Consider the following 18851-nt stretch of genomic DNA (forward strand, 5'->3'; position numbering starts at 1 on the left):
AAGGCTGAGGCAGGAGGATTGCTGTGAGTTTAGAGCCAGATTGGGTTACAGAGTGAGACCTTGTTTCTAAGAAAGGAAGAGAAAGGAAGGATGTCTGGGTTCTGAGCAGGTGTTCCCCTCAAAAAGCTGACATTATGTCCAGTCGGAGCCCCTGTAAAGTGAGGGATGGGGAACATCCGATACATTAACTATCCATGCCCGATTCTTTCCAGCAGAGGGCGCCAGTGCCCAACAACTTGACATTCTGGCTGGGTCCTTCTCTGAAAAGCTTCAAGTTCACTGGCGAGATGCCTATGTGTGTGTGAGTCTTACAAGCCACGTGAAGGGAGACATTGCCCGGCTCTCTGTGCAGACATCCAGGCAGGGACGCTTAAGCTGTGGCTAGCCCGGGGATGGACGCTGGTGTCTGAAGATTCCAGAAGCCTGAATTCTATAACTCTGTTACAGCCTGTCACTACTCAGCCTGCCTGCTGGTGTCACAGCCACAGAGCCTCTGAGGTGTCACAGCGAGCCTGGGAGTCATTCTGGAGAGGGCAGAAGAAGCTTCCGAGGTGAGTTTTATCTGGTTCTAATTAGCTGTGCGGCTACGCACAAGTCACTTAACCTCTCTGGTCTCCCTGCTCTTCCGTTAGATGTAGGGCTGGATTAACTCATCTTGACATTCCTTTCAGCACAAGACATTGGAGAGGGGAGGCTGTTGGCTGGGTCTGGGGATGACGCAGTCTTGGGAAGATTCCCATAAATGCTGTTGAGTCACCAGGGATTGGGGAGTGGGCCTGGCAGATCGGCAGCCATGATTTCACGTGTGTGCACAAATTTATGTGTGTGTACATGTGTGTGCGTGTATGTGGAGGCCAAAATAAACTTTGGGAGTCTTCCTCTATTGCTTTCTGTCTTATTTTTGTTTATTAACGATTTTATTTAAAGCATCTAAAATAATATGTGTATGTAGGCACAGCAGTGTGCAGCTGTCCGAAGCATCCAGAAGAGGGCAGTGGAGTCCCTGGGGCTGGAGTTCCAAGTGGTTTGAGAGCCGCCTGGTGTGGGTGCTGGGAGACAAACTCGGGTCCTCAGGAAGAGCATCACCACCACCTCTCTTCTTGAGACACAGCCCCTGGAACTCACTAGCTGGACTGTCAGGCGAATGAGCCCCAGGGGTCCTCTTGTCTCTGCTTCCCCAGCCCTGGGGTTACAGCTGCACCTCATTTGCACCCGGCTGGGGTGATGGGAGTGATGGGAACCAACTGCAAGCTGCCTTCCCCATATGGCGGTCATTTTATACACCAAGCCATCCCCCCAGCCCTGTGGCTGTGTGTCTCTCTGGAGTGGAATGGAGGCTGACTCTGAGCCCTGCCACTTACTGGAAGGTGACCTTGGTGGCTGTTTGCCTCCACTTGCAGGCTGGGGGCGAGTCTACCCTCAGGGTTGCTGTGAGTTTCCCCACCAGACTTCTCACTCAGGCTACCCCACCCACCACTTTGGGGTTCCTTGTCCAGGCTCCTGGCACTGGGATCTGGACATTGTCCTGGGATCCTGTTTCTTCTCCTCTCTCATTTGCCCTTCTCCTGATTCCTCTCCGCCCCCCCCCTCTTCCTTAATGCAGGGGGGATTCCATCCCACAGGTCTCTAGGAAGGTGGGCTTCAAGGGAGTGGGTCTCAGTATCTGCCCCGCAGCCTCTGAGTATCTCCTGGGGTTCGGTCTTTAAGTTGTGTGAAAGTTTCAGAAATCATGAGGACAGATGGGTACCACAGAGGGCAAACAGGTCTGTTCTGCTCTAGGGATGAAATCACAGGAGTCCACTGTTGGTGCGGGAGAATTGTCTGTATTCTGTCAATCATGTTTTTTTAAGTAAACGCTGATTGGCCAGGCAGGAAGTATAGGCGGGTCAACCAGACAGGAAATAGAGACAGGGTGATGAGAACAGGAGAATTCTGGGAAGGAGGAAGCCCATCCTCCCAGTCCTCCCTAGATATCTGAAGATATCGATAAGAATAATGGGTTGAAGCGGGGAGGTGGTGGCGCACGCCTTTAATCCCAGCACTTGGGAGGCAGAGGCAGGCGGATCTCTGTGAGTTCGAGGCCAGCCTGGTCTAGTTCCAGGACAGGAACCAAAAGCTACGGGGAAAAAAAAGAAGAAGAATGGGTTGATATAAGTAATAGAGTTAGCAAGAAGCCTGAGCTAATGGGCCAGTTTGTCATTAATATAGACCTCTGTGAGAATTTCTCTGGGGGCTTACTGGCTGTGGGAACTGGGCAGGACAGAAACCCCACCAAGCCTGGCCCACTATGAAGTATGCATCCCAGTGAGTGATCTTGGTTTGTTGTTGTTTGTTTGTTTTTGAGACAGGGTTTCTCTGTAGCCTTTGGAGCCTGTCCTGGAACTAGCTCGTGTAGACCAGGCTGGCCTCAAACTCACAGAGATCCACCTGCCTCTGCCTCCCAAGTGCTGGGATTAAAGGCATGCACTACCACCTACTGGCTTGTTTTGCTTCCTTTAAAAAAAAAGCTGCCGGGCGGTGGTGGCGCACGCCTTTAATCCCAGCACTCGGGAGGCAGAGGCAGGCGGATCTCTGGGAGTTCGAGGCCAGCCTGGTCTACAAGAGCTAGTTCCGGGGCAGGCACCAAAGCTACAGAGAAACCCTGTCTCGAAATACCAAAAAAAAAAAAAGCTGCTTTATTGAGGGCTTGGGATTTGGCTCAGTGTACAGCCCCCTTCTTAGAATGTCCAGGCAAGGGGGCCTGGGAGCTTGGTTCAATGGCAGAGCCCCAGCCTAGAATCTCCCAGTGATGCTGGGGGTGTGACTAAAGGGTGGAGCCCCAGCCTAGGGTCCCCCAATGAGGTGTTGGGGGCATGGCTCAGGAGTTGGAGCCCCTGTTTCTAGGGTCTTCTAGTGAGGTGCTAGGATTGTGGCTCAGGGGTGGAGCCCCAGCCTAGCACGTGGGAACTGTAGAGCCACACCCCCCTCTTTCTCTCTCTTAGCTCATTAGCAACTTGTTTGTACTGAAAAATGCTTTTACACTTTTTAGAGATAATTTACTTAAAATCCACAGCTTGGCTCTTAAACATCAGTGGATTGGAAAGTAATCCAACTGCCTTTACTAGTGACCATTGCTTTTTTTTTTTTTTGCACAGAAGCAAACAAGATACAGACTCCCCAGTACATAAACAATTCACCACAGAGCACCCAAGCCACCGTGAAGGAAAGAGTACACCGTGGCTAGAGGAGAGGGGGTGGCACGCCATGCCGGAAGGACTTAACAATTAGACTTTCCCAGAAAATGCTGACACCCAGCTTGACAATTTTATGTGTGAACAATTGTGTAGTTTTGTGCATGTGCATGTGCCTGTGTGTGTGTGCACTGCCCTTTGGGGCTAGAGAGTTGGCTTGGTGGAGAGCACTTGCTGTCTTCTAAAGGACTGGCATTCTGTTCCCTGCACCCTCTTCAAACAGCTGATAGTCATTAGTAACTTCAATTCCAGGGGATCTGATGCCCTCTTCTGGCCTCCATAGGCACGGCACTCACATGTGGCATGTGTACAGATGGAAAAACACAGATAAAATAAAATAAAATTTAAAAGTTATTATTATTTGAAGGCACACCCAAGAGTAAACACTTGGTCATTTCTTTACAGAGTGTGACTCATCAGTATATGGTCACCTTACAGAGGCAGCATGACCCAGTGCGTAATCTCAAAGAGGTATTTTTTAATTTATATTAATTTATTTTATATATGTGTGTGCTTTACCTGCATGTATGTTTGTGCACCACAAGCATGCCTCGTACATTTGGAGGACAGAGAGGGCGTCGGATTCCATGAAACTGGAATTACGGATGGTTGTGAACATCTATGTAAATTCTGCGAACTGAACCCAGGTCCTCTGGAAGAGCAGCCAGTGCTCTAACCACTAAGCCACCTTTCTACCCCCTCAAGTTCTGGTATCGGAACGCTTGGGGTGTCAGCAGTAGTTGCTGCTCCCTATGAGTTCTTTCCCTCTGTCTTGAAAGCTCAAGTGGAGAAAAAGAAACCCAGCAGGAATGAGCAACTGTCCCCAGAACACCCGCCAGGAAGGGGCAGAGGTGACACTGACCTTCCTCAGGAGACCTGGGAAAGGTCATAGAGCACAGGCAGGGAGGGTCCGTCCTTCCCTTCATTTCCTGCTCTGCAGAGAGGAAGTGGTTACAACAGCACACAGGCCACGCTGGGGCCACAGCAATTAGATCAGCAGAGGCTCCATGGCTTGGCGGAGCCTAGGCAATGGCCTGGAGGTCAGGCGGCTGAGTCCAGCTCCCCTGGCAAACTTGCCTGTGACTTTCAGCATGTCCCCTTGTGTGTAAAGAGCGGAGGTTGGGTGAACTGGCCTCTGTCTCCTTGGAGGAAGACAGATGTTGGGTGGTGCCCTCAGGAGGAGGGTCTCCATAGATCCTTGTTCTAAGAGGCCAGATTTGGGGGGGCCCTGACTCGGACCAGCGCTTCAGTCCTTTGGAAATGCTCTGTCCCCGGACTGTCTGCTCCTCGGTGGTGGAGACGGAGGTTGAGAATGAGTGCAGTGTACCATGGCTCCAGTCCTCTCTTGCTAAGCTGTCCAGGCCGGTCTTGAACTCATTCTGTGGCCCAGGCAGGCCTTAGAATTGCAATCCTCCTGCCTCAGCTTTCCAAGGAATTGTGCCTCTAGACCTGGCCTCTTGGCTGTTCATAAAGACCTGGATTCAGAGTCCCCTTTGTCCAGCTGTCGCGGTGACCTCTGTGTGCACACAAGGCGATGACAAGGCGAGAGGACCTTTCCTTCTAGGGAGCAACCCTGGTGGGGAGAAGGTGGACAGGACCAAGGGTGTGAACAGAGAGATGCCTCTTCAGCTGGGACTGTGTGCGCTATGCAGTCAGAGGCAGGAGGTGTGCGTGGGCTGCTGACGTTTGGATGGCTAGCCATCAGCAGAGGTCAAGAGCTGTGACCTGGGTGGCCCAAGGTGAGAGGGGAAGAGGAGAGGGGACCAGTTATTACCACGGAGATCTGAGTCCTTGTCATGGGCCACACATGCAGACAAGGGGACATACCAGAATGAGAAGGGCAGAGTCCATTCTGGGGTCAACCTGGTCCCGATCACCAAGGAGTCAGGACAGTCTGGCTTATTGGGTGGCTTATCTGTCACAGAGGGTATGATGGTCTCAGGCTGCTGATAGACACCAAAGATGTGGGATTTGACAGGCCACAGGTGTCATCAGAGGCCTGGAGGTGGCCACTGGACCCTAGGCCTATCTGGATGCTCTCCCTGCTACCTGCAGCACTTCCTCTCCAGGGGGAGAGCTGGGAAGAAGTTTCTTTATTTTTTTTTCCTGAATCCAAAATGAGTTTTAGGGAAAATGTCCTGCTTTTGTTATAATGGACATTGCAGGGAAGGACAAAGAAAAGCAGCCCGGACAAGAATCCCTAAGACACAGGTGCAGGGTGGAGTTCTCATATGAAGACCTACATAGAACCCAGTGCCAGTCCCCTAGCTTATCCTCCATGTTCATTGTTCCCAGCGGGATTAAGGCACCCTTTACCACATCTGCCTGAGCCACACCCTGAGCACAGCACAGCACAGCACAGCAGGTGCTTTGCCCATCCGAGGCTGTACCAGAAGGGGCTGTGTGCAGAGTGGCTAGGGAAACTCCTCCCTGTGACACATGGGTACCAGCAGATCAGCACCCTGCACCATCACCTGGGTGGGTGCCCTGGAAGGGAGGTCTCCCCACTGCCTGCTTTGAGAGGTACCAGTTGGCAGTGCCATCTTCTTCTCCTCAACTTGTAGCTCTGACTGGCCTAGAACTTACTGTGTAGCTCAGCCTGGCCTTAAACTCACTGCAATTTTCTTACCTCATCCACTAGACTGCTGGCATTACAGATGTGTGCCACCATGGCTGGATCTCCAGGGACCAGCCATGTCTAGGTCCCTGCACCTTGGAAGTGGTTGGGGGAGGGGATGGGAGCACCCACCTTTCTGTGCTGATGCCATGTAGTGTGGCTGAGTGAAGAAGGCCGGCGGGAAGCGGTGGCACATGCTGGGCAGATGGTGCCAGCATTCAGGAGTGTAAGCCCCTCACTCACTGTCTCTGCTGATGCCCTGTGCCCTAGGAGGTCCCCTTTGTTTCTGTTGGCTGGCAGCATGCTCCAGAAGCCTGGGCGCAAGCAGAGGAGGGGAGAGCTCCAACACTGCTCTCTCCAGGAAGCCTCCTCTGAGCCCTCTTAATCCCCAGAGCCTTGGGAGCACGAGGTGTAGAGAAGGTTGCTTCCCCCACAAAGAGGCCGCATTCCTCAGGCCTCCATTCTCCCTGGCTACAGCACCCTCTTCCCAGGGAGCCGCTGACGATGGGTGGGCACCTTCTCCCTTGTTTCCTCTACGGGTCCTGTCCCCAAATGGCAGCAAGCTTCCAGGGTGACTTTTGTCCATGCACCCAGGTGCAGAAAGCACAGACCACTGTGGATCACCACCCAGGATAAGGTGTGGTCCCACCAAGAAGGCTGAGCTTTTACATTTTAGAGGAAGTCCCTTGACCCCTATGAGCCTCAGTGTTGCCGACTGTACTATAGGATGACGATATTGAGATGAATGTGGCCTTGTCAACCTGTGACGGACACCCCTATGCATCCCTTCTATTTCTATAGCTCTTAAGTGTGTTGGCCTTCCCCGCCTGAGATAAGGCCTTGCATTTTTAGCACCACTAGGCTTCAAACTCATGGCAATCCTCCTGCCTCACCATCCAGAGTGCTGAGATTCCCAACAGGAGTCAACACAGCCAGCAACATCCCAGCTTTAAGCAAGGGAAATGACTGCATAGACAAAGCCCCATCTCCCCAGCAGGTGTGAGGCTGGGATCGCTCCATTTGCCCTTCTTGGGGTGGCGGGAAGCTATGTGGTGCCTGACAGGCAGAGGGGCAGCAAGCACCAGAGTACCCTGTGGCTTCCCAGGCCAAGTTCAGCTTTAGAAGTAGGAGGAGGGCTGTGCTCTCTGAGACTCCAGGCTATTCAGCCCATGTGAACCCTAACTCATGCGGTGTGTTCAGCATCCTCCACTTCATCTCAACACTATTCTGTCTAGTTTGCAGTTGAGAAACTCAAGTGAAAAGCACCATAGGCCTACAGCTGTGCATCCCTGAAAGTCAGAGCCTCCTGGCAAACAAGATCCGAAAGCTCATCTTCTAACAACATGGATGAGTTTCCTGGTCAGGGAGACACTGACTCATCTCTTAGCATCCTGGGTCACAGAGGTTTGCCTGGCAGACTTGGCTCTTGGGGACTTCAATCAGAGCAGTTTTTTTTTTTTCTGGATTGGTATCTTGGCGACATAACACCAGAAGCCTGATATGGTGGCTCTGCCTGTCACTCAGCACTTAGAATGCAGAAGTGGGAGGCTTGCTGCAAGCTCAAGACTAGCCCAAGTTCAAGGTTAGCCTGGGCTATATAGTAAATTCTGGGCTACAGTGTGAAAGATTGTATCACAGAAAAAAAACAAAACAAAACAAGACGTGTGGAAAGGCAACACACACACTATACACACACACGCACTATACCCATACACACTACACCCATACACACTACACACACTATACACACACACTACACACACTACACACACACACACTATACACACACACACACTACACCCATACACACTACACCCATACACACTACACACACTATACACACACACACTACACCCATACACACTACACACACTATACACACACACACTACACCCATACACACTACACCCATACACACTACACACACTATACACACACACACACTACACCCATACACACTACACACACTATACACACACACACTACACCCATACACACTACACCCATACACACTACACCCATACACACTACACACACTATACACACACACACACTACACCCATACACACTACACACACTATACACACACACACACTACACCCATACACACTACACACACTATACACACACACACACTACACCCATACACACTACACCCATACACACTACACCCATACACACTACACACACTATACACACACACACTACACCCATACACACTATACCCATACACACTACACCCATACACACTACACCCATACACACTACACACACTATACACACACACTACACACACACTACACCCATACACACTACACACACTATACACACACACTACACACACTACACACACTACACACACACACACTATACACACACACACACTACACCCATACACACTACACCCATACACACTACACACACTATACACACACACACTACACACACACTACACCCATACACACTACACACACTATACACACACACTACACCCATACACACTACACCCATACACACTACACCCATACACACTACACACACTATACACACACACACTACACCCATACACACTACACACACTATACACACACACACTACACCCATACACACTACACCCATACACACTACACCCATACACACTACACACACTATACACACACACACTACACCCATACACACTATACCCATACACACTACACCCATACACACTACACCCATACACACTACACACACTATACACACACACTACACACACACTACACCCATACACACTACACACACTATACACACACACTACACACACTACACACACACACACTATACACACACACACTACACCCATACACACTACACCCATACACACTACACACACTATACACACACACACTACACACACACTACACCCATACACACTACACACACTATACACACACACTACACACACACACACTATACACACACACACACTACACCCATACACACTACACCCATACACACTACACACACTATACACACACACACTACACACACACACTACACACACACTACACCCATACACACTACACACACTATACACACACACACTACACACACACACTACACACACACTACACCCATACACACTACACACACTATACACACACACACTACACACACACTACACACACACTACACCCATACACACTACACACACTATACACACACACACTACACACACACACTACACACACACACACTACACACACTATACACATACATACTACACACCACACACACACAGTTGTTTAATCCACAAGGCTGGATGTCTCAGCTGGTCTTCAGAATCCTGAAGAAATGGACTCTAATGACGGTGAAGGAATGGACCTGCCAGCAAGAGCCAGGGTAAGCAGGAAAAGAAACAAAAGCTTCCTTTTTCTCTGTCCTTTATACTACAGGCTGTCACCAGAAGGTGTGGCCCAGGTTAAAGGTAGAGCCTCCCATCTCAAAAGATTCAAATTAAAAGTGGGACTTTCACTTCAAATGATTTGATTAAGAACACTCCCTCACACCCAGGTGGTGGTGGTGCACGCCTTTAATCCCAGCATTTGGGAGGCAGAGGCAGGCGGATCTCTGCGAGTTCGAGGCCTGCCTGGTCTACAAAAGCTAGTTTCAGGACAGCTAGGATTGTTTGTTACACAGAGAAACCTTGTCTTGAAAAACCAAAAGAAAAAGAAGAAAACTCCCTCACTGGTGTATCCAGCCATTTAATTAATTCCAGATGTAGTTAAGGTGATGACCAAGAATAGCCATCACAGAATCCTTGTATTTTCCCTGAAGTTACTCCCCTGGCTCCTGACTCCTGGTGTCTCATACAGAAACTTCCTTAGAGAAGCTGGTTCAGGCTTCTCCTCCCTGGAGAAGCTCATTGTCTGGGGGTGGACGCCAGCCTCTGGGGCAGAGGGAAATGAAAGGTAGGCTTCTAGAAACAACTGTCAGCAATAGGTCTGGTTAGTGTGTGTGTGTGTGTCTCAGAGAGAGAGGGGGGAGGAGAGAGAGATAGAAACAGAGAGAGACAGAGACAGGGAGAGAGAGACAGAGAGAGATAGAGACAGGGAGAGAGAGACAGACAGACGGGGGGGGGCATGACTCAGTTCATTGGCACCTGTCTTAGTTGGGGTCTCTATTGCTATGAGCTAACACCATGACCAAAAAGCAAGCTGGAGAGGAAAGGGTTTATTTGGTTTATGCTTCCATATTATTATTCATTATGGAAGGAAGCCATCGCAGGAACTCACACAGGGCAGAAACCTGGAGGTGGGAGTTGATGCACAGGCCATGGAGGGGTGCTGCTTACTGGCTTGCAACTCATGGCTTGCTCAGCCTGCTTTCTTATAGAACCCAGGACCACCAGCCCAGGGATGGCATCACCCAGAATGGGCTGGGCCCTCCCCCATCAATCACTAATTAAGAAAATTCCCTACAGGCTTGCCTATGGTCTGACGTTATGGAGGCATTTTCTCAGTCTAGGTTCCCTTCTCTCAGATGACTTTAGCTTGGGTCAGGTTGACATAAAACCGGTCAGCACAGCCTAATAGGTTAGCGCTCTACAATTTTTATTTTGTAGCCCAGGCTGGCCTAGAACTCACTTTATAGCCTAGGTGGCCTCAAATTCACAATCCTCATGCCTTGGCCTCTTGAGTAGCTGGTGGACAGGCCTTCATTGTCAGGCCTGGTTTGCAGGGCCATCTAAAGAACCCAAGCGTGACTCATACAGTCAGGACAACGTCTGAGCATCACACAGAGGGTCTCAGGTGGGGCAAGAAGCCAGGTCCTTTTGCAGCAGAGAGAAGGGTGAGCCTGCCTCTCTCTGGCTCCTGGCAGCTGTGCCCAGCCCTATCCTTCCGTCCGTGTCCGCCCCTCCTGCCCTATTGTCTTCTGCCTCCCTGGCACCCAGTGGCCTTACTCGGCCACCATGTTCTGGAACACTATTCTCACATTTTTCTTCCAAGACGGGCTGGGCTCAAACATAAACAGCCCTGGACGGTGGGCATCCGGACTCCGGGGCCCATCGGCTCTATCCGGCGTTCGTCATTTCCCCAGAGAGGGTGGAGGGTGAGCAGTGAGGCTTGAGCCAGACGTTCACGTGTCTGAGGCGTGGTGAGGACAAAGGAGCATCTCCTGGGTTGAGATGGGATGGCCCACTCTGCTGGCTGCAGGACCCTCCCTTCTTACTTCAAAACTTAGGCCTCTGAAGCTGCTCTCTCTTACTTCACAGAAAGTTTGCAGCCTACAGGTGTAGGAGCTGCCCAAGCCGTCAGTCATGCTCCCGTCTCTGGCTGTCACGAGGGCAGCGAAGCCATTGATCCCTTGGGCAGCTTTTCTCAGGTTTGGGTGGACCCGTGTCATCGCACACTTGAAGCGGAGCAAGGTGGGCTGGGTCTCCCTGCCCAGCAGGTACCAGTTGGTAGGCATCTTTCCAAACAGCCCTACTGGAGTGCAAGCCTGACTCCATAGGGACCCACAGCTTTAGTTGCCGTCTAGCGCCTGATGTGTGATTTGAAGCAATTTGGGACCTAGGCTTGCTGGCTTCTAAGTTTTAAAAGTTGGCTGGCTCAGCAGGGTACCATGGCACATGCCTGTGGAGCCAGCCACTTAGAAACTGATGTAGGAGGATTTCATGGGCCCAGGAGCTCAGAGGTAGCCGAGGCAACAGAGAGACCCATCTCAAAGATAAAATGAAACAGAAGGTCGCGGACTCAGGAAGTGTGAGTGCGCGCGCATGCATATGTACATGTGTACATCTATGTGCTTGTGCACACAGCGTTGTGTGCCTGTTATGTATGCATGTGCACATGCATGAGCTTGTGTGTGTGGTGGACATGTTTGTGTATGAGCACAGGCTTGTGTACACACGTGCACATGCCTATGTGTGGTGGCACATGAGTGCAAGTGCGTGGAGCCCCAGAGTGAAACTTGGGGGTTCTCACTTTTCACCCCAAAGACAGCCAGTCCTGAAGGTCAGCAGGCAGGTGCTGGAGGACCCCCTTCACCCAGCGGGTGGGGTGGTCGTTTGCCTCTCCATCCATCACTCCTGAGTGTCAGCGTGGCCTCAGCAAGAGATAGCGGAGGAAAAATGACCTGAGCCCATGGTGCATTTATCTGGTCCAGAGCCTGTGAGCCCTGTCAAGTGGGGGCGGCCCATTTGTCAAAGTGGAACTGGCCGCTGCTTGCCAGGCCTCACGGCACCTAGTGCGCCTCCCTTGGGCTGCCATGTCCTGGAATCTGCCACCAGAGAGTCTTTGTTAAGAGACGCCGCCATCCAGAAGAAGCCTATGGTTGATGGGATGGCCATGTTTCCTGGTCCACACTCCTAGCCCTCTGTGGACTTGGAAGTGCTGTGTGAAATTCTATAACTGCAGAAAATAATGCCAGTCTCTCTAAGCATACGCTACTGCACCCGGCTATTGATGCTATTTTATTTTTAATTTTGGGGAACAGAGCCTCATTCTGTAGTCCAGGCTTGCTTGGAATTTGATGTGCAGCCCAAATTGGCTCCAAACTTGTGATCTTCCGGCCTCAGTCTTGTAAGTGCTTTTGCTATAAGTAGGCCCACCATGCCTGCTCGCTATGCCTTGGTTAAAACTGACCAAACTCAGGCATGGGGAGGGTGGCCAACATTCTTGTCATGAGCCTTCTGTGTCCAATCAGCACTTAGCGTCACAGTCAATGCTGGGATGGCCGCAGAAAATGCCCAACCTAGCTTCATGCAGGGCTCACAAGCCTCTGTGGCTCAGGCCACAGTCTCAGTATGTCCTCAAAGGCAGACACAGCTGAAAATGAAGCCAGGCAGAGGACAGACAGGGCAAATAAATGATTACGAGGAGATGCGGTTTTCCTGAGTGCCTGGCTGGGAAGCTGGGTCAGTAGCTGCCCAGGCTGCTACCTCAGCCTGAGGATGTCTCTGTGCTCAGAGGCCTCAGGTTGACCTTCCTTGCAGCCACTATGATCCTTGCTAGGCTTTTGGGGGTCCCCAGGAACTTCAGCAGTCTGTTCCTAGGCACACGCCCAGGGGTATCTTCTGGGTCGATGTGGCTGCTGCCTGCAGGATGAACCCTTCTTCAGCCTCCGCACACTCTGACCTGCTGCCGTCTTCCTCTGGGCTCTCTGGGAAAGGGTTCAACCCCCGCCCCCACCCCTTGCTCTGCTTTGTTTCCATAAGCATCAAGGGCTGTCAGTCCTGCCCCGCTGACTTGACCCCAGGATAGCCGCCACTATCGGCCCATCTCTGTAGCTAGAGCTCCGATCCAGCCAACGACACAGGAGGTTATCAGTGACAGACGGTAGTTCTCCCAGGGCAGCAGGGTCATAGGTCAGTGGCCACCAGAGCCCCATGTGGGATGGATTAAGTCTCTGCCACGCCTGGGTGGCAGGCAGCTCTGGGGAGAACCCAGGTCACTGTGGTAGTCACTTGTATGAACGCAGGGCTCAGAACAGTGGAAAGAGAGTGGACTTTCCCCCAGGAGAGGGTGGGTCCTGGCAGGGGGATGTGTCCAGGTGAGTGTTTGGGTCTCTGCCTGTGACTGTGGGTGCAAAGTGGAAGAGTAAAGGCCAAGACCTCATCTGGGGTTCATGGGAACCGGGGAGGGGGAGGGGACAGGCATGGCGGATGGGCTGAAAGGCCCCCCTGCTGGCAATGGATTTGCCTGACTGGATGTCAGGAAAGCAAAGCCTTCCAGAAATAGAACGAACCTTCCAGAGTGCACGGCCAGGACATCTAGAGGGAAGCTTCTTCAGGCCAGCAGCCCTGCCTGTTTTCTGGCTTGTAGGAGGCCCCAGGAGTTGCAATCACTCACTCAAGAAGCATTTATTGGGCACCTGCTGTGTGTTGGACTCAGTTCTGGGTATGAAATAAAACCAACAACAAAAATCCAGCCAGCCCCAGGGGTCCATCCTGCAGGGTGCACAGAGGTGGGAACAGGAATACCCCACCAGCAAGCCAGACTGGAAGGAGATGGGGGTGTGGGGACAGCCCAGCTGGTGGGAACATGGGCAGTCCTGTGGGGTAGGGGTGTGATTCAGGAGGGTGTAGCCGTTAAGAGGAGTCACTGGCGGTTCTAGCAAAGCCAGTTTGGGTGGTAAATCTCTACATGGTGTGGGGGCTACCCTAACCCCACTGGGACTGAGCCAGACTCAGTTTACTTAATCTTCAAAGGCTCAGAGGCCTCTCATAGCTTCTGGAACAGTGATCCAGAGGGAGCCCTTGAAAGGGCTTCCAGAGAGGTGGGCGGCAGGGACTCTGGTACTGGCTCAGAGGCAGGTCTTCAGGAGTGAACTTCAGAGGTAGGGTATCTCAGTGCATCTCACCATCCACGGTCCACCTTGGACATGCCTCAAGTATGAACAGACATCACCCCCAAAGTCAAGTCCCTTTGGGATGAGCTGAGACATGGGTTTGACTGTGTCTATAAGTCTGGTAAAGTTCCCGGTGCCTTTGGCAGTCTTGGGGCAGCAGGCTCCTGGCAATAACCTCACCACTTAGACCCACGTCTTTGCTGCTTCTCGGCTCGTCTTGGGAAGATTTCATTGTGTTAAAGGCCCAAGTGCCAGGAAGCCTCTCACACTGCCTGGCTCAGGGTCCAGAAAGGGTGTCCTGCCAGTGTGGTTTCCATCAAGGTCCACAGACCCTGTTACATCCTGCAACCCTGGGTGCGGCCACTGTGACATGTTCCAATCTGTCCTCACCTGCACTCATGTCCTTCCTTCTCAATTTGCCTGGTCTGGAGATGGGCAGATTAGGTCAAGAACTTAGAGTTGGAGCTATTTGGTTAACTACTTTGATCCTGATGATGGTTTTGGAAGAAACGGTATTTCTAGACTATAGCAGCCGTGTCTGATGGCACCGGCCAAAGTGGACTGGGGTTCTTTCCTGGAGAACATGCGGCCAGTCTACAGATATGAGAATGGCAAGCTGGGCTTTGTAGGTGGAGAAGGAGGGGAGGAGAAGGAAGAGGGAAGGAGAAGGAGATGGACAAGGAAAAGGAGTGGATGAGGAGAATATGGAAGAGGATGAGGAAGAAGTAGGAAGGATGAAGAGAAAGAGGAGGGAGGAGGCATGGGTTTGTGAGAAAGGCGTCAATGGGAGACGGTAATGTTGGGTCTGTGGTTCCCTTCGGAGGAATTTGCTGCAAGGCTGGGTGGTGGTGGTGACTACCAGGATGTGGGAAAAGGCTGCAAGTGAACGGAGTTTACCATGGGTCTTCAGTACCAGATGGAGCATGACCACACAGGACGCATGGGGACTTCAGACACACAGGACTCAGGACACACAGTGGCTCAGAACACACAGGACTCAGGACACACAGGACTCAGGACACACAGGACTCAGGACATACTGGGCTCAAGACACATGGGGACCGAGGACACACAGGACTCAGGACACACAGGGCTTAGGATACACAGGCTCAGGCACACAGGACTCAGGACAGGTAGATGCTCAGTCAACACTTAGAGCATGAATCACTGTAGGGCACTGGTTCAGGATCACAGGGAAGTCTCTCCCAGTGCAGAAGTTGCAGGTGGATGGGGACATGCTCCCCCCAAGTCTCTGGGAAGTGTCCTCCTGCCTCCTTCAGCTTCTGGGTGCTCCAGGTGTCCCTGGCTGGGACTTTCTGGTTTCAGGCTGTACTCATATTCTCTTGGTGTCTCTTATGTTAAGTACAGGGTTGACAGGACATCTTTACATTAGAGTTGGGGTGAACACTGATCCAGGACAACCTCCTCAATATCTTTAATCACTTGAGCAAGACCACTTTGTCTGAGCGAGGGCCACAGAGGCAGAGCGCAGGAAGCTTATGCTTGTATAGTGTTTTGTGTACAATGAATTTCACTTATTATTATTATACTATTGCTTTTTTTTCAAGACAGGCTTTCTCTGTGGCTTTGGAGCCTGTCTTAGAACTAGCTCTTGTAGACAAGGCTGGCCTCAAACTCACAGAGATCTGCCTGTCTCTACCTCCTGAGTTCTGGGATTAAAGGCATGCACCACCACCACCCAGCCAATATTATTGTTAATTTTATGGCACCGGTAGACAACCTTCATTGGCAGGTTTTTCACACACAGCACCATGATCCAGGTCCAGGTTATCTTGGCCCACAGCTGATGTGCCTATACTCTTTTAAATAAAGCTTTATTGGCACAGACATGTCCATCTGCTGACATGTCCATGACTGGCTTACTACTGCAAGAGCAGAGTAGATGAGCTTCAGTAGAGACCTTATGTGAGGCTGCATCTGGCCAGGATTCAAATCACCATGGAAACAAACCTGTGGGTGTCTGGAAGGGAATCTCTAGGTTAACTGGAGATGGAAGTCCCACCCTGAATGTGAACAGCATCGTCCTCTGTGCTGTGGTTCTAGACTGAGTGAAATGGACACAAGAAAGTGAACTGAGTGCCAGCATCCATCCATCTCTGCTTCCTGACAATCCTTGTCGTGTGACCAGTCACCCTGTGGCTCTGCCTCCTTGACTTCTCTGCCATGATGGACTGACTGTACCCTTGATCTGTCAGTCAAAGTAAGCCATCCCTTCCTTGTGTCACCTTTGTTAGGGAAATGAACAAGCAATCTCATACAACATGTCACAGCAACAAAACACGTAGCTAATACGCTATGTGGAATATTTGTTCTCTGGACTTTTGAATAAAATGTTGGCTGACAATGGCTCTCACAGTCTCTAGAGCAAGACATCAGCATTTTCGGCTTTGAGACCTTGTGAGGTTTTATTTTTCTTAACATCTCTGTCTTTGCTAATATTTCAGGGATGAAAACATTATTTTTGATAATATGGAAAATCATAAATTCTTATTTAAAAACTTGTGAATTAAGCAGGGCAGTGGTGGCGTACACCTTTAATCCCAGCACTGTGGAGGCAGAGGCAGGTGGATCTCTGTGAGTTCGAGGTCAGCCTGGTCTACAAAGTAAGTTTTAGGACAGCTAGGGCTGTTACACAGAGAAACCCAGTCTCGAAAAACAAACAAACAAAAAGTGAATTAATAAACCATAGGTAACTTGAAAGGGGCTTTTGAGTCAGCCCGGAGACTATGCTTCTCTAAGGAGTGTGGGACCTTGGCAGGCTGTTCCCGGCTATAGACACCACGTCTTCCTCTCTTACGGCTTTTATTCCAACAAAGGGCGAAGGAAGCTAGCTCGCCAAGGGCAGCCGTGAGGAGGCCAGGCCGGCGGCGTGGGGGTTCGGGAAGCGAGGCCCATCTGGTTTGTGTTAGGTTTATAAGGTTGATGGCAAATAAGGGTATTAGAGCTAATTTACTTATTTAGAGAAAGACGACTCGGTCCCAGAATCTGTGACTGGGGAGGAATGGGCTCCGTCTCCCAGCTTGCAGGAGTGCCCCTCAGGAGGAGGGGCCTGCCTGGCCCAGGCCCTGGTGCAAAGATGTGGATCATTTTAAAAATAGCCCTGTAAGCATGTGCGGCCAGCTGCCCCCTCCTCTTACCTCCTCTGGCCAGAAGCACTCTTTCCAGAACTTTGCCCTTCATCGCTGGGATACCGGTTGTCACCACAGTCTGGGAACGCAGGTAGTCTATAGGACAAGACCAAAGGAATCAGCATGGCCATGTCCCCAGATCTCTGGATACCAAGGGTCCTGGCTGTCCCCCATGGCTTCGTGTTACAGCCTTCGTGTACCTGCCATTGGCTGAAGCTTCACATGTCCCAACCTTCCCCCTGGGATTTCCTGGCGGCAGCCCTTCTGCACCAGCTCCACCCTTAGACCCAAGGATTTGGCTCCAGAATGGCAGCTCTAGGCAGAGACCAGGCTCCCCTTGGCTGAGTTTTGTGGGCAGAGCTGGGGCTTGAGAATGGCTGCCGTAGGCTCAGCTTGCATCTTTGCTGAAGCTGACCTTGGTGAGCTTCACGTTCCCTTCCTGTGAGATGCTAAGAGGGCGCCCTGCAAGAAGGTGGGGATATGTGTGTGTGCACATGAGCGTGTGTATGTTTGTGTGAATGTGTGTGTTTGTATGCGTCTCTGTGTGTGCACATGCATGTGTCTGGTGGTCTGAGGTTAGTTTTCAGAAGTCAGTTCTCTCCTTTCACCACAGAGGTCCCAGGGATTGAACTCAGATCATCAGACAGAGTGGACAGCATCTTTACGCACTGAGCCATCTTCCTGACCTGGGTCAAGAAGCTTTACAAAGACTAAATGAGAGAAGTATGACAATTGATGCATTGTTGTGTTGTGGGCATTGCCTGCATAGGAGGAGTACAACAATCAGTGCTGTCTACCTGAGCTTGGTAGGTGCCCTACAGCAATTGATTAGTACTGTCTGCATGGGTATGGGCATAGAGGACTTCCATTGCCTGCTGAGCATCTGCAGTCTATTCAGGACTTCATCTGCTCTTTACATATTTACTCAGGGATTCCTGGGTTCCCCACCCACTTTTCTATCTAGGTCAGATGTCTACCCTTGGAAAACTGATCATCATCATTGAAGTGTACGTGTATATGTATGTGTGTGCGAGTATGTGATGTGTATGTGTGTGTATGTATGTGTGTGTATACGTATGTATGTGTACGTGTGTGTACGTACGTATGTATGTGGTGTATTGTGTGTGTGTGTATGTGGCTGTATCTGTTTACATCTTTCAGCTTCACTTGGACTTAGCATTCTATTTTCTTCATAGTCCTATTGAGAAAATTTCTTGCTCTTCCATTTTAGATAAAATCTCACTGACGGAATCCCCAAGGCGAATCCCCAGCGATTTAGTGTGCTCCCCAGGAACAGCCTGCACATCGGTTCTGTAAGGTAAGTCAAGCTCGTTCCCCTTGCTTGCTTTGAGATCCATGTTGTTCATGTTTTTAGTTCTTTCTTCTAAAGGTGATTCATTTTGGTCCAATCATAAAAGGACTGGGTCTCCATGATAAAAGATCAGTAAAATATTAACTCAAGAGGCACAAAGAATTAAATCTACACGTTTGAAATCCTGCAACTGGAAATTATTCATCTTTAAT

The 18851-nt window shown here is 50.8% G+C and overlaps 1 long non-coding RNA gene across 1 annotated transcript; it reads left to right on the plus strand.

Moving 5' to 3' along the window:
* The first annotated feature begins 393 nt into the window (after positions 1–393).
* Positions 394–18617, plus strand: LOC142852991 (uncharacterized). The gene is made up of 3 exons (XR_012911045.1): positions 394–551; positions 3636–3701; positions 18559–18617. It is a non-coding gene; the product is annotated as an uncharacterized LOC142852991 (long non-coding RNA).
* Positions 18618–18851: the final 234 nt, after the last annotated feature.

This window comes from Microtus pennsylvanicus, chromosome 6, assembly GCF_037038515.1.
Source record: "Microtus pennsylvanicus isolate mMicPen1 chromosome 6, mMicPen1.hap1, whole genome shotgun sequence".
Classification (NCBI taxonomy): Eukaryota; Metazoa; Chordata; class Mammalia; order Rodentia; family Cricetidae; genus Microtus; species Microtus pennsylvanicus.